The 12,377-nt window shown below is 47.2% G+C and overlaps 1 pseudogene; it reads left to right on the forward strand.

Annotated features, from left to right (window-relative positions):
• The first annotated feature begins 4,834 nt into the window (after positions 1–4,834).
• On the forward strand, positions 4,835–5,447 carry LOC142431891 (peroxiredoxin-1 pseudogene; annotated as a pseudogene).
• Positions 5,448–12,377: the final 6,930 nt, after the last annotated feature.

The following is a 12,377-nucleotide window of genomic DNA, read 5'->3' on the forward strand; positions in this document are numbered from 1 at the left end:
CTCCATGTCTCCCTCTCCTCAGTGTTTCTTTTCTCCTTATTACTTTACTTATGTTTTTATTATTAACCCTGGATTTTGCTGTTGCTGTTTGTGATGATAAAGGGGCTGCCACTCAGAAGGTCTTGCCTTGCTTTTCCCCATCCCCCAGTTTTCTGTTTGTACAGGGTGGGGTGGGTGGGTGTGGGGAATGTTTCTCATCACACCACTTCTCTGTTGCTCGCTTCTGTGGGAAATTTTTTTTCCTTTCCTGCTCCGCAGGAGCTGACAGTGTTAGATTTCTCGGGTGGGAAATACCTTGGTTGTTGCCCTACAGGAGAAAGAATTCACATGGAAGCTTGGTTTGTGATCCAAACGGGTTTTTATAAAGGATGGAAGAAGTTTCCGGTTTTACAGTCACTAAATACGGGCAACCTCATGGGACCGCACACCCACACATGGTGGCCTGGGGCCAGAGAGAGATAGCGGGGCAGGGAGCCAAAGGGTGAAGAAAAAAATGGGGGGAAGGGGGAAGCGTTGTCCGGGTCCAGGTATTTGAACTCTCTATCTGGGAGGCATAGTAGAAGGTATTGTTTGACCGCACTGGCTGAATGAAGCGCACCTGGGCCTAGTTTGGGCCACCTGGCTCACACTTGAATTGGCACATACCCAGTTAGTCTCCATGGCTGGCTAAAGGCTCACCTGATCCCTGCAACCTCCTGTAGGGGCCCTTCAGGCATAGAGACGGACAGCCCAGTCCGTGTTTCTAGCTCCTTAACCACAGGATCTGCCGACGGTTATGCTTCCTCTTTGGCAAAATTCATCCACGTTCCTCCCAGGCCTCAAGTTCTGGCTGTCCGTGAGTTAAGTCAATCTCTCCTCTCTCATTCTCCTCTGTGTGTCTCCCTCTCCCTTTGCTTCTTTCTCGCCTTCCCTCTCTAGACTGTTTGTCTGTCTCTCCTCCACCTCTCTCCCCTTGTTTCTCTCCCCGACTATCTCCCCACTCTCTTCTCGTCATCTCCTTCCGAAGTACCTCTTCGCTCCTCTTTCCTCTCTGTGTCTCCACCTCTTGTCCCTCCTATTTCCATCTTTCTTCTCTGTCTCCTTAACCCTGCCCCTTCTCAACATCGTTTATCATAAATTGGAGGGTGAGGTTGACATTTCAGATCAGGTTGAATTTTGTAGTCAGCAGTTTAAACTACTTCCCAAACCCTCATGAGCTTGTCCTACCCGCATCCTTTGAGTTCCCCTCTCACTTGGGGATCAGTCTTTTCCTTCAGCCAACTTCACACCTGTCCAACCTCTAGCATCATCTTCCCGCCCTTGACCTCTCCCACCTGGAAACCTCCAAAGTCTGTTCCTTTTTGAATAAAAGTATTGGTTGTATGTGGGTGTAGTTTGTTTGTTTTAGTACATTTCTTCGCACATAATTTATAGACTGTACAATTCAGCAGGTTGAATACATTCCAAAGAGCTGTGCAGTCACCACCACAGTCAGTTTTAGAAGGTTTTTGTTCTTTATAACAGTGGTCACATGCAACATTTGCCCTTTTGTGCTTGACTAAATTCACTCAGCATAATGCTCTTCAGGTATATCCATGCGGTACATTCAGGTACATTCACAGCATGCGGTCCTCCATGGTTTCATCTTTTTTTTTTAACTGATCCGTAGTAGTCTGTTGCGTGTGTGTGTGAGCGTGCGGCAGTTTCATTATCCATTCGTCGGCTGATGGTCACTGTGAACAAGCGTATTGATGAACATGGGCGTGCATGTGTCTGTTCATGCTCTGAGAATTACTTCTTTTGGGCATAAACCCAGCACAGGGATTGCAATAGACTGGCATGGCAGGGCGCTGACAGCTCTCAGGGTCAGGTGGCCCACATGGGGCCACCCCTGCAGTGAGGCAAGAAGGCAAAGGGGCAGACAGAAAGGAGGAGTGCCCAGCATCTCTCTCACATAAAGGTCACGCCTCCCAGGAGGCATCAGGCTGGGATAGGATTGGCAGGTTGGACTTTGCCCGTCCACAAGTGCACTTTGCCACACCATCTAACTGCCACCCCCTTCGATGTTACCCCACACGAGGCTTTGCTCCTCAGATGATCTCAGTCTGGGGAGCACTGGTTTCTATGACATTTCTGGCCAGTGTTACCCCTCTCGGGTCCATCTGCTGAAGGCTAGTGTGGACCGCACTTCAGAGCCGTAGCTTCCAAAGTACCATGGTCTTCCAATGCCGCTCAGTTGTCCATCTCTTCTCCTTATTTCTGTTCTTCTCCTCCCAGCTTTTCCTCACCTCCATTGGTTTTCTCCCCACTGTCTTGTCTGGTCCTTCCAAACCTGGCTGCTTTGTTTTTTGTCTTTATCCTTCAGCGTTCCTTCTTGTCCCTCTGCTCCCTCCTGTCTGCTTCCCGAGCTTCTTTCAGTGGAGTAATGAACTGCTGGAACTCCATTTCTTTCATGGCAGAGTGTGTGCAACATGCACTTAGTACCTTAAGCTTCCCTTTCACTGTGAAGTTGTTGGCACAAGACGTGGCATACAGCATGAAGACACTGTCAACTTGGGATAGGGTGCTCAGGGTCTTCTTGGAGAGATTGACACCACCAGGAGCATCTATCTCCTTGGTGATCCTTGGAATGGTCTGGCAGATTTAGTGACTCTGGCCTCTCTGTACTCCCTACCTTGTGCTTGAAGAGTTTAACCCATTTACATTTAAAGTAGTTATGAATAAAAAAGTTACTTACTACTACCAAATCACCATTTGTGTCCCGCCCTCTTTTGTCCCTCATATTCTTAAACATACCATGGCATGGCAATAATTTCAATCATCTCCTATGCAGGTGAAAGTTGGACATTGAGTAAGGAAGGAAGGAAGAAGAATATCGAAAGTAACATGGGCTGCCAAAAGAACAAACCAGTCAATCTTGGAAAAAGTCCAGCCAGAATGCCCCTTAAAGGCAAGGAGGATATTATGCTTGTTGAAGTAGAGGGGCAGCCAAATGAGGAAGACCCTCAACAAGATGGATTGACACAATGTCTGTCATAACGCTCTCAACACTAAGAACAATCCATAGCCTTTTCCATAGGGTTATACATATGCTCATACAAAGGGCTATACATAGGGCTGTCCATAAGGTCGAACATAGGGTCGTAATGGGGTTGTCCATAGGGTTATACATAGGGTCACTGAGTCGGAGCCAGTTTCACAGAAATGAACAGCAACATCTTGTTATACTTCTTGGTTTTATGTTTGATTGATTTCTTTGTTAGTTGCTCTCACAGCTAACATCTTCATGTGTGTTCTATAGCACACGTGTATCATTGTTTCATGCATTTGTGCTTTCTATCATGGTGGACATGTTATCTGTTGGGACTAGTCCTTGGAAAAGAACACCATATTGGTAAAGTAGAGGATCCGGGAAAGAGAGGAAACGCTTCGATGGGATGGTGTCACAGAGCGCCTCCAACAATGGGCTCAAACACGGCCACCCTTGTGAGGACCGGGCAGTGTTTTGTTCCGTTGGCCATAGGGTCTCTTCCATCGGAAGTCACTCAATGGACACTAACAACAAAAAGACCCAACACGTAGATTGTAAACAACAATAACAAAAAGACACAATGAACTGTGGCTTCATGTTTGCACATAAGTTCACCTTTACCAGCGATCTGACCCATGGTACACTTTAAAGTGCTGGGTCCAGTTCAAAATATCGAAATGTCCTGTAAACAGGGAGGAGTTCAGCACAGTGTCGTATACTCTGTAAACATGAGAGAGTTTAGCTAAGGACAGAGGATATTTTAAAATGTAGTGTGATGTGTCTACATCTTGTTACAAAGTGCTCTTGAATTGCAAAACACTTTTTCTTTATTTTTAAAGGTAACAAACCACCCTGTGTTTTATACCTGCCAAACGACTTCTGAAACACAAAGGCCCTTCCACCGTGTAAGGGGAGAATGTATGAAATAACAAAATAATTTATATGTAGTCCTCTGGCCTGCAGTCGATTCTGATTTATGGCAGCCCTCGGTAGGACAGAGCAGAACTACTCTTGGGGTTTCGGACATCGCAAGGCTTCAGAGGACCAAACATGCTCCCGCAAAGGAGAGTGTGAATCATAGACCTTGTGGTTAGCAGCCTGGTGCTTAACCTGCAGTGCCACCTGGACTCCTGAGTTCATAACTAGGGTGGTCATGCCATGATAACAGTCTCGTGGAATCCTCGGTGACGGAAATGGGAACGCACTCAATGGCCAGGTGCACAATTGCACAGGAAAAGGAGGGAATGCCGTTGCTCACGACTGAAGCGCAGCTGTTTGCTGGGTGAGGTTCCCACCATATCTAAGTCACATCACATCCTGTTTGACAGAACGCATGGTGGACACGCAGGGATGCTCACCTATACTTCCCACCTGTGGAGCGGTTTCACGTGGCACAGCTCATAAATTCCAGGTCTTTCATTTTTTTTGAAAAGCCAACTCGTTGCTCTCAAATTGATTCTGACTCACAAGGACCCTACAGCAGTGATGGGACTCAAGTCATGTAACAACCAATTGGCTTAATATGACCCTTTTCAGTAGATTCCAAGGGACATGACAGGAGGCTAGCAAGGAATGGGGAGCTGACAGCCACGAGGATGAGGAAGAAGGCCTGTCCTGGAGTTGGCAGTGTAAGGGCTACACGACTCTGAAGAAGGTGATGGAGCTATTGAACTATATGAAATGTGAATCACATGTTGGTAAGATTGTTAAAAGATAAATCAATTAACTGACATTTTTTAATGCCTTTTAAAAGGAAAATACCGACGCTTTTTCCGGCTGGTGCAGACGGTGCTCGCTACTGTAGGCACCCCTGCTGTTAACAAGATGTCTCCAGGAACTGCCCAAATTGGGCACCCTGCCCCCAACTTCAAAGCTACAGCTGTTATGTCTGATGGTCAGTTCAAATATATCAGCCTGACTGACTACAAAAGAAAATACATTGTGTTCTTTTTTTACCCTCTTGACTTCAACTTTGTGTGCCCTACGGAGATCATTGCTTTCAGTGACAGGGCAGAAGAATTTAAGAAACTCAACTGCCAAGTGATTGGTGCTTCTGTGGATTCTCACTTCTGCTATCTGGCTTGGATCAACACACCCAAGAAAGAAGGAGGCCTAGGACCTATGAACATTCCTTTGGTATCAGACGCCAAGCGTACCATTGCTCAGGACTATGGGGTCTTAAAGGTGGATGAAGGCATCTCATTTAGGGGCCTCTTCATCATGGATGATGAAGGAATTCTTAGGCAGATCACTGTAAATGACCTCCCTGTGGGCCGCTCTGTGGATGAGATTCTAAGACTGGTTCAGGCCTTCCAGTTCACGGATAAACATGGAGAAGTGTGTCCAGCTGGTTGGAAGCCTGGCAGCAATACTATCAAGCCTGATGTCCAGAAGAGCAGAGAGTATTTCGCCAAGCAGAAGTGAGCACTGGACCATTTCAGTGCTAGGCAGCCATGAGTAGCCTTGAGAAAAACAAGCAAACCTCTTTTGTATTCTTCGTGTTTCAAACATAAGGCCTTAGACTTTACTGAGAGCATGGCATTTGATAATATGATAGGCTTTCTTTGAAGGGGCTGGGGAGGGCCAGTCTTTCTACACCCCAGTGAAAATGACCCTGAGCTGTTTCGGGCAGGGCCTGATATGTATCATGTACTAGTAGTGGGGCATAAGCCCATTGATCTTTTGTAGTTGTATTAAACTTGAACTCAGAAAAATAAATAAATAAAAGGAAAATACCCTTAGGAGTGTATACTTAAGACTATTTTATTGAAGCCATTGTTTAGTACAGTGATTTGCAAATGATGACATGTAGTGAACATCTTTCAGTGCTTTGCCTTTCATTGTCCGCCATACTTAACATGCTTAAAGACTTGGCATGCTGACGAGTATTGGGGAAAGATACAGAATCTTATGGATTGTTCCTGAATTAAAAAGTACTTTGTACATGAAACATGTGATTCACAGATGCCAAATGCTTTGCTCAATGATGAAACATTCCGTAATCCACAAAGTGGCGTACAAACACCAAGGCATTTGGGATGTGTTTTGCAAGTGGCAATGTGTTATATGTTGAATCGCTTACTATTTTTGCACCCCATCTTTTCCTCACCTACCTGAAGTCCCAACACCCCTGCATCAGGCACCAAGAAACCCCCTTTCTCTGTCTTCCCCACCACCTGTACCATAGAGAGGCTTGACAAAGGAGAGGGAAACTGGTGGGCCCTTCACCCATGAGATGAGTGTGAGAGAGTCCAGTGCTGACATTTGCTTCCTGTGATCAGAGTCCCCTAGAAACAGAGGTTCCAGGCTAGTCAGTAACCAGGTTATTCCCATACACCCCCTTTCGCCTCCCTCTAGACACTGGTAGGAATTGCATAGCCCCCCACCCCCCCCACCCCACCCACACACAATCAAGTTGGACATAACCACGGACTTGCTTTCATCAAGTCAAAATCCTGCCTGCAGACACAACAGAGAAGAAACTGCCCTGGAAGAACAGCTCTATCATGTGCTGTTCTCACCTGAATGGTACCTTGTTAACTTCCCCAATAAACTCCTTGATCGTGAGTCTTGTCTGTGAGGCCGTGGCAATGAATGATGAAACCCAGGCACTGGCAGTTAGTTGGTGAGGACAGTTGGTGCCAGGGTTGGGTAAAAAGGATGGAGTGTGAGGCAAGTCTGAATCTGACCTCTGTGGTGGCGATCTGTCTTGGGAGCCAGAGGAGCTCAGACGTAGCCTTCATGCCATTTTCCTCGCTGTGTCTCACCTGAGCCCAAATAGTATGTCTTAGACTGGGTTTCCCAGAAGTATGCCCTGACATGAGGATTTGAGGACAAGTGGTGTAATGAGAAGTTTACTACTATTATTGTTATTATTGTTGTTGTTATTTTTGGAATACGAATAGGAGCGTGGAGCAGTCATGCTGTGAAGGGGATGGAGATGATGGCCAGTGCTTTGAAGAGCTCTGAGCATTCACAGGGATTACGTGGCTTACAAAGTCACGCAGCTAATAAACCGCACGGCCAGGATGCAAGCGCAGGCTGCTTGGTTCTAATTCCACACAACAGTGCCTACTAGTGCCCTGAGTGCCCGCTCGAGTGGGAGGGGGACGTCAGAAAACAAACAATCAGAAATCCCTGTCCTCTTGAGATAGCTTTCCACTGTATCCCTGCATCTAAACCCCACTGTACAGTGCTGCAGGGATCAAATGCCATACTCGAGAAGAAGCCCACTTTCCCTCGCCCGCCTACTCTGTCCTGTTCTCAACCCACAACCAGGAAGACTGTCAGGAATCCCCCCCTGGTTTTTCTTGTTCCAGGAACTCCCAGGAAGGCCAGAAGCCAGGCCCCCTGAGAACCAAAGGGGAATGTGAAGGCACCGAGAAAGAGGCGTGGCCACGGACACTAGATGAGAGGTGTTTGGGGGTCTCCTTCCATGCATATGGTAGGCTCGCATTTTCAGAACCTCTCTGAAGTTAGGCATGGTCATGGAACATACTTTGTCCAATGAAACCTGAGGGGAGGAGCCATGGGCACACATCGCAGGGACCAGTTCTTGATGTGACACATTGGTTTTCTCATGGCCTTGGGATCGTGAAGGTTGCCTGCAGCTGGAAATCACCATACACGTAGGACCCTGAGCAGCAACCACATGCCTGGCTCCCAGGTAACCCACACGGGATATGTCGCGGGAGAGAGATGCAAATGTTTGCTGTCAACAAGCATCTAAGATGCTGACATAATTTGTTACAGCAGTATAACCTAGCCCACCCTCACTTGTCCAGGTTCTGAACTCCAAGTTTCACAGTCTGATCACCCATGGCAACCAAGGATGGGCTTCTTGAGGCCCTCCCACCCTTTCCCTTTCTTTAAAGATTTCTCGGTGATATTTTGGACTAGCGAGCAAAGATGTTTCTTGGCATTTCTGTCAATAACAGAGGCCTCTAAAAGCCTGTGAAAAGTGGAGGCATGAGTCAGCAATAGAAGAACAGAAGACCGTGTCACCTGAGTGGACCTCAAGCCAGAGCCCAACCTGGGTCTCCATGCAGTCCATGTAGTATGTTTGTGTTCTCTCATTGCATAACAAGTCAGCACCCACCGAAGCCTCCCACAACACGCATTTCTTACCTGCCAGATCTGTGGGCCAGAAGTCCAGGCATGCTGTGACTCAGCTGGGTCCTCTGGCCTGCATGCGAACTGAAGTGCAGATATGGGGTCTCTCAGCTGGAGGCTCTGGGAAGAGTTCACTTCTGCTACTTCTTGGCATCTTCAGGTTGCTGCCAGAAGGTAGACTGTTGGCTCAGGGTTGCTCCCGGCACCTAGAGTTTGATCTCTCGTCCTTGACCTGGGATCCTCCAAGTCCAAAGCCAGTGATGGCACCTTAGATGTTGTCTAGTCCAACTCTACATTTCAGACATTAAGACATTACACCCTAAGAAGGAAATCTCTCCACTGCATCACCATGCACCAACACGTGTTTGTACACACACACACACACACACACACAGCACTGGAATTAATAATCAAAGGGGATATGATATCAGCAATATGGTGACCTGTCGCTCACAGAAATGCAGACAGAAGGCAGAAATGGACAAACTCAACTTTGTCAGAACTCTGGAAACTAGTCAGAGGCTTACAGCTATGTAAATGCTGAGGAGCTCATGCGACATAGTGAGTTATGTGTTGGGCTGTTAACTGCAAGTTCAGCAGTTCAAACTCACCAGCCACCCCATAGGGGGGAGGGGGGAAATGATGTTTTCTACTCTGGTAAAAATTTACAATGTCAGAACCACAAAGGGACAGTTCTGCTCTGTCCTATAGGGTCACTATGCGTTGAAATCAATTCAATGGTAGCCAGGGCTTTGTCTTTTGGTTGCTCTGCTTGTTGTTTTGGTACATCAATCAAGAAAAATAGGGCATCATGGTGACTCACAGCAACCCTCTAGAACAGGGTAGAACTGCCCCTTAGGGTTTCCAAGATTTAAACTCTTCATAGGAGTAGAAAACCTCATCCCCCCCTCCCCCACTGGTTAGCAGCTGATGGTTTCAAACTGCTGACCTAGCAGTTAGCAGCCCAACATGCCAGTCAGTGCACCACCAAAGCTCTTGTGCAGGACCTCTTTAAATTGATAAAGAGCAGAGAGACGGCTCTTTTTGGACTAAGGTGTGCCTTTCTCATGCCGTGGCATTATCAGTCACCTCATATACCTGTGAAAGCTGGACGATGAATAAGGAAGCCCAGAGAGCAGTGCTTCTCAACCTTCCTAATGCCACGACCCTTTCATATAGTTCCTCATGTGGTGGTGACCCCACAACCATAAAATTATTATCATTGCCACTTCATAACTATAATTTTGCTACTGTTATGAATTGGGTGACCCCTGCAAAAGGGTTGTTCGACCCCCAACGGGGTCATGACCCACAGGTTGAACACCGCTGCCATAGAAGAATTGATGCATTTGAACTATAGTGTTGGTGAGAATGTAGCACAGACCGCCAAAAAAGCAGGCAAACCTGTCTTGAAGGAAGTACAGCCAGAATGCTCCTGAGAATTAAGGATGGGTGAGGCTTTGTCTTTTGACTTTGGACATGTGGTCAGGAGAGGCTAGGCCCTCAAGAAGCACATCAGACTTGGTCAAGTAGGGAGTCCCGGAAAATAGGACGGAAAACCTTCAATGAGATGGGGTGTTAGTCCAGATTGACTAAGAAACAAATTCATAGGCACTCAGATGAGTATAAGAAAGAGCTTTATATACAAGAGCACTTGAATATTGATAAAACATCCCAGCCCAGTCCAGATCAAGTCCATAAGCCCAATATTAACCCCTATGTCTGATACCAAATCTATAAAGTGCTCTTCAGATTCACGCAACACATGCAATGATGCCAAATGCAGAATTATCATAGGCCAGTGGGTGGAAAGTCTTGTGGATCCAGTGGTGGTGGAAGCATCTCAGCATTGGCAGGGATCTCCACGTAGCTCCTTCAGCTCCAGGGCTCTAACATAGCTCCACGTGTCTTCTCTACAGGAATGTCTCACAAGGAGTGAGCGTGTGTCCTGCCTCCAGCAAGCTATTTATCTCATTTGCACTTCCAAATGAGGTCACTAAGCTGTGATCTGATTGACAGGCTGAACGCCTCCCACTTCTCTCTGCAGTCTCAAATTCACAACAGTTTTTGTAATGACCACAGATGGATTGACATGGTGGCTACAACAATGAGCTCAAATATAGCAACCGTTGTGAGGATGGGGCAGGACCGGGCAGAGTTTCATTCTGTTGGCATGATTTTCAGCCAGCTCGACAGCCCCTGAAAGCAACAACAAAAAAACGGGGGAATGTGTGGCAGCACAGAGAGCCATCTGACCCAGAAATAGCAAAACATTGTTTGTGGCTTAGTGGTTTGGGAAGGACAAAGATAGAGCTACAAGAAAGACTGGAGTCATTCAATACATGAGTGAGTCATAGAATGGAACTAACCTTTTCAACCTGAGGAAGAAGGAGGAAGATGGAAGGGGTTGGGGAAGGAAAATCCCAGGCAAACAGGGCCCCGGGTTCTGCCGCTGCCTTGCTTCATGACCCTGGACCTACACTTTCTTGTTTGATCCTCATTTCCACTGACTTCATCGTGATGCCATAGGGATGAACGCTGGCTTGCTAATCACAGGGTCAGAGGCGGAAGGAGAAAGATGAGGCAATCTACTTCTGTCACCATTGAACCTTGTTGCCTCCTAACACTCACTCACTGCCCTCGAGTTGATTCCTACTCCTAGTGAGTCTGTAGAACAGAGGAGAACTTCCCCAGTGGGTCTCCGACACTGCCAATCTTCGCAAGAGTAGAAAGTCTCCTCTTTCTCCTGCAGAGGAGTTGGTGGTTTCGAACTGCTGACGTTGCAGTAGTAACTACTACGCCACCAGGGCTCCCATTTGGAACTCCCAGGAAACCTGATATAAGGTGCAATGGACTCAGTGGCAATGGGTTTTGAGATTTTTTTGTTTTCTTTTCTGACCCCCTAACTTCTAGGAGCCATAACAAGACTAAGGCATTTAAATACTTCTTGGCCCTGAAGTCCTGAAATTGTATTGATGGTCAACCTTGAAGACCATCTAGGAATGAATGAAGACTGCAGTAGACCAGATGGAGAAGAGACGACAGAAAGGACTTGCCTCAGGGGAGAGTGTGCTGGGAGGGGGAGCTCAGGAGGCCTCCTCCGATTTATTTCATGCAGAGTTGGGGGTCAGATGGAAGGACTTTGAGCCTGTCTGTGTCTCCTCTCCTCTTTCATAGTGGGGCCAGTAACAGAGCTGGTCCACTGGGTACATTTCCCCGCCAATTCTCCCAGGCTGAGAGGCTACATCTTCTGGGCCCTGGTGAAGCACGAGAAATTCTGCAGCATCATGGTCAAGAAGAGGTTGAGCTCAGATCCGACCCACAATGCTCTCTCAGGAGTGTCCTGCAGGTCTCGAGCACAGGTTCCCAAACTCACTTGGGCTTCTTCCCGCTTTTCAGAAGAAAAAAAAAAAAGACTCAGTGTCACCTAACCATTAAAAACCTTAGTACTCTAGCCCATCATCTGGATAAAGTGTGGGTATCTGCTTCTGCAGCCCCCCTGGATCCTTCTAATGCCCCCAGGGGATTGAGTCACCCACTTTGAGAAACACTGGTCTAAAGGGCTGTATCTCATTGTGGTTGAGTTTTGGGAGAGCACCTGGTTTCCTCACCCCATCCCACCAGGGCATTTGAGTTCTATTTACATGGATGTGACCTGCTTCAAAGGTGCCTCAGAATAAAGTCCTGGGGATCTGTATGGATTATATATCTATGTACATAACCACCAATGACAAGGTCAGCAGTTCAAACCCACCACTAAATCCAAGGCAGAAAGATGAGGCCACCTGCTTCACAAAGAGTTATGACCTCGGAAACTCAATAGAGACTCGTTGTGAGCAGGAGAGACTCAATGGTGGTGAGTCGTATGTGTGCATGTTTGTGCGTGGAGAAAGAGAGAGATGAAAACAAAGTTTTTGTAGTTGTTTAAAGATAGAAAAAGGAAGAGCCCAAGAGCTGCCTCTTGCATGGTGGCAGGCACATCGCTCAGTGGGTTAAACAGCTTTGCCACGTTGAACTTGAATGGGACTTGCTTTGACCAATGTGGGTGGGGGGGACACATGCACAATAGAGAAAAGGATCAAACTAGTTCCCATCCAGTACAGTCCCACTCAGGGCCACCCTGTGTCGGTCAGAGGTGAGCTGTGCCCCATGAGGTTTTCAATGCTTGACCTTCCACAAGGACATTACCAGGCCTTTCTTCCAAGGCACCTCTAGGTGGCCTCCAACCTCCAACTTTGGGGTCACCAGTCAAAAC

This window comes from Tenrec ecaudatus, chromosome 18 (genome assembly GCF_050624435.1).
Source record: "Tenrec ecaudatus isolate mTenEca1 chromosome 18, mTenEca1.hap1, whole genome shotgun sequence".
Classification (NCBI taxonomy): Eukaryota; Metazoa; Chordata; class Mammalia; order Afrosoricida; family Tenrecidae; genus Tenrec; species Tenrec ecaudatus.